This window comes from Dreissena polymorpha, chromosome 12 (genome assembly GCF_020536995.1).
Source record: "Dreissena polymorpha isolate Duluth1 chromosome 12, UMN_Dpol_1.0, whole genome shotgun sequence".
NCBI classification, from domain to species: domain Eukaryota; kingdom Metazoa; phylum Mollusca; class Bivalvia; order Myida; family Dreissenidae; genus Dreissena; species Dreissena polymorpha.
Genome location: NC_068366.1, coordinates 53,775,578 through 53,779,844, shown reverse-complemented (window position 1 = coordinate 53,779,844; position 4,267 = coordinate 53,775,578). Strand labels below are relative to the sequence as shown.

Sequence of the window (4,267 nt, the reverse complement as noted above, 5' to 3'; positions counted from 1 at the left end):
TTACATAATAAACATTTTTCGGAAACACATGGTTAAATAAGTTGTAATTTTGTTTTGTTTTTTGTAATCGTTGTCGGTGTTATTATTGTTGTTGCTGTCCATGTATGAAAATCAATTCATGAAATCGAAAAATTCAAGAAATGCCCCGGGCTGTTCATATTTGCATTTAGAAACAATTGAAACAATATTTCAACGGATGCTTGGACCCGACCTTTTGATCAAGGCCTTCTATTCGGCCTGCCTGGCCCCACTCCAAAAGGATTTGGTCAGGGGTCTCCCAACCAAGGTCAAATCACTAATTCGACATATCAAGTTCTGGAACAAAGACAAGGTCTAGGTAGGTATACTTAGGTGACAGTCATAATATAAATGTCGATTTTCCAGTAATCAAACGTCGCGCACTCACGCACGCAAACACAGAAATACATAACAATATGCATGATAATTGTTCAATGATAAAACGGCACACAAAACAACGCACACACGGGCGCTCACACGAACGCAGACACGCACGCACATAAACGGAGAGAAAGATAAACCATACATATTACTTCTCTCTTAAACGGATTCATTGAACATATTGACACGATTACATGGTTGCTCTTTGTCTTCAGCCAATTTCAGAAAGTCGCTGTCCAACCTCGTACGTCTATGAAATTATCATCATAGACGCCTGGGTGAATGCGGGACGCATTAAGAGAGCTGCGCACGCAGTTCTCACCAAACTATGTCATCACCGATGCATATTAAACCTTTGAGTGATTGAATTACGATTAAATGGAATTGGATGTTTTTTTTATATTTTAATTACAATAATTTGTATTCAAAATTTATTCACCAGTATGTGTGTTTTTGTGATTAAGTCTGGTTCATGTATCAGGGAAGACTGGTCATTGAACCGTTTGAAAACCTTATTTTTTCAGTTGCAGTTCAAAGGCGGTGACTACAGCTTCAATCTATTTTCTTTTGTTTTGTACATGCTACTTCTTGGAATTTATATTCCATTTGTATTTTGCCTTTAATAAAATACTGACAATGGTAACGCTAATGTTTCTTTCTCTTCTGGATTATATAAATATATGATATACAAAACAGAGCTTACTTCACTCTCTTGGGTCAAAATAAGTCAATATTATGCATAAAACTTTTTAATGGGTTTGTGATCCATGTTAATTCTATATCAAATAGATGTTTACAAGCTCTGAAGGAAAAACCCAGATGATGTTGCTTGAGGTTTCCCCTTATTTGGTTTAAATATTGATTGGTATTGCCCATTCGTAAATAAATGGTTTATTTTTGTTTTTGGTATTTCAATTATTACTCAAAATTCTTAATAATTTTTCAAACCAACGTTTCCTTCTAAATTTTGTAGACAAACGACATCTACAACAACCGCGATTTTGACTGGGACGGCGTCGCGGAAGAGGCACAGAAATGGCTCGATAAACCCGTATTTTATGGCGTTTACAACACATCTAGATCGGGGCTTTAGCTGCAAAGAGCTGGACTTAAATGTTTTAACAATACTAACTTGTATGACAAACTGTATTTAATACTTTCTGACAAATACTGTGTGATTTATTACTTCTCTATTCCTTGCTTGAATATATATTATTGTGTAATCATTTGAACCTTTAAGTATTTAAAAATGTATTCCTTTTAATATCAAAGTATTTTTAGCCGCACATATGTTACAAATGTGTTCTACTGAATCGCTCGAAATATTATTAAAAGATGTTGTTATTAAATATCTTGTACTTACATGTATTTTGTCTGGATGTCATAATATCAGCTTATATGAAGTGTGCATACCTATTAAGTATACGGCATAAATAGTTCTATACAAGTTTTCATTATTGTTATAAAATGATTTATAATATATTGTGTTTATTGGCTATGGTGTACGGTTAAAATGAAAAGAAAAGAAAACTAAGAAATATTGTCACTGCTTTTCGCCGTACACCAGCAATACTATTTCTTGATGACTTCCTTTAAAACTTCTTACTCAAACTAGTTGTTACACGTCAAACAATGTTAATTATCGATACTTTTCACTGTTATTTTTCACTGTTTGAAACAGTGATATATCAGTTTTCATTCACTGATATTTCTCTATCAACCGCAAGCATAAAATAAACACATGTTATCAGTTCGAATTCAATCGAAATTCATATCTTCCAATAATAAATTAGTCTTATATCAACGCCTCTTGCCTTGCAATCTTTTGTAACTTAAGTGTAGTAAATATTAACGATGGATTGTTGAAATCGGAAGATAAATACAGCTGCACTCAAAATGGTTTAGACCAGGCATTTACAATACACACCTCAACGATTGTAGAAGGTAAGTTTCGATTTGTAAAACGATGATATACGCATTTTTTTGCTCCCATTATAGCCATAAATATTGATTTGTATTAAAAATATATACTACATGTATTATACAAACAAGGTAAGTTCCATTTCGGTTTGTTTCATGTATGTAAAAATACATTCGTATACACAAGAAGATTTAAAAAAATGTTTATGTTGATTTTGTACAATGGTAAAAACTTTCGCAAATTGGAGGATCTTAATTAATTTTCGTCAAATGTTATTAAAGTACTTGATCTCGAAACGAGAAAAACGTCGTATCGAAAATGTGAAATACATTTATAAATAAGAAATTATTTTTATGTCAGCAAGTACAGTTGTTATCTTCGAAAAACTTTTCTGAAAATAATGTGTTCTGACCTTTGTAACATATGTATTTTAGTGTTTTTTTCCAAAAAGCGTTGAATAAAAAGTAAACGATAACTCACAATACAATAAACAATAAATATGCCTTCCATTACACTAGATTGTGATACATAGCGTTCAATATATCGTTACAGGGTTTGTAGCACAAGGTTGTTTCCAGAAAGTATTCACAATGCCAAAATTTCGTCCACGTGATGTAAGTGAAGCATATTTGGTTTTCATTAAATTAAAACAAAAACTATTTGATTTGTCGGTTGAATGCCATGGTGTTTAATATTAGCTTGAACAGTTTAAAAGCATAAAACATGGGAATTCTTGTTTATCTCACAATTTCACAAATTAGATAGGCATTTAATCGAATTTTGTTATAAAGTTTAAGCAGCGAAAGTTGTTTGTTTAACATTCAATACATTATGAAGTTATTTTCAGTGTCCTGCCAAATGCAGTGAGCGAAGGTTCCAGAACAGCAAGCAACTGCGTCGTCATTTTCTGAGAGATCATCGTCTCGTAGCAGAGTATTGTTTCAGATGCAAGGAACCATTCTTATCAACAATGGCATTTCAAGACCATAACAGAGCAAAACATCCGTAAAATGTGACATATTTCTTGTGCCTCTATGCATTACATTAGTTTTCTTTATTGCATTCAGGGTGTATATTATGCGTGTGTACATGTGTGTATTATAAACTACACATCAGAGAACATAAAATGTAGTTACGTTAACACGTTGTTAATTGTTATTACAACATGTATGTAGAAATAACGAAATCCAAGAAACATTACCATGAAAGAATTTTCTGTCAGCTTGTCTTTAATTTAAAGCAAAATACCTATTTTTAAATATAAAACAAGACAGTTCACACAGTACGACATTTAAAATGATTAAAGCAGGGGTCACCGCCATGGAACGGTGAATGTCAAGATTGGGATTTTTACTGATCTGTGAGAGCAGTGGTATAATGGTAGGACGCTGACTTAGGGATCGAGAGGTCCCGGGTCCGAATCCCGCCCTGACCACTGGAATTTCCTTGAGCAAGAAATTTATCCCACATCTGCTCCTCTCCACCCAGGTGTATAAATGGGTACCTGTGAGGGAAATAAGCCAATGTGACGTGGCTGCATACTGCGCCACGATGTTAAGGGACGACTTATGACCCAGTGATCAGGGAAAAAATGTAAAGCACCTTTGAACGCACTCTCGATTATGAAAAGATCGCTATAAAGGACGGTATAAAAATGTTTGAAGGATACCAAACCTCTCACTTCGCCTAGAAGTAATCTGAAAACATACATGTGAAAGTAAACATTAACTTATAGCATCATAGGTAAAATTAAACAACAAACTAACAATAAATGATAATAATAGTGAGATTTAGTAACGTTGAATTTTTGTTTCATTGGTTTGTTTTCGCACTTTTGAACAGTATTTCATTCATATAAAGGCGAACAATTAACTAACTCAAACGGTTCCTCGGTAAGTTGGTTTCCCAATACAAAGTGCACATACATATGCCGCAGACTGACAACTT

General features: G+C 33.6%; 1 long non-coding RNA gene across 1 annotated transcript; it reads left to right on the top strand.

Moving 5' to 3' along the window:
- Window positions 1–2,195: 2,195 nt before the first annotated feature.
- LOC127852800 (uncharacterized) lies at window positions 2,196–3,461 on the top strand. Its single transcript, XR_008036265.1, has 3 exons — window positions 2,196–2,343; window positions 2,873–2,934; window positions 3,168–3,461. It is a non-coding gene; the product is annotated as an uncharacterized LOC127852800 (long non-coding RNA).
- Window positions 3,462–4,267: the final 806 nt, after the last annotated feature.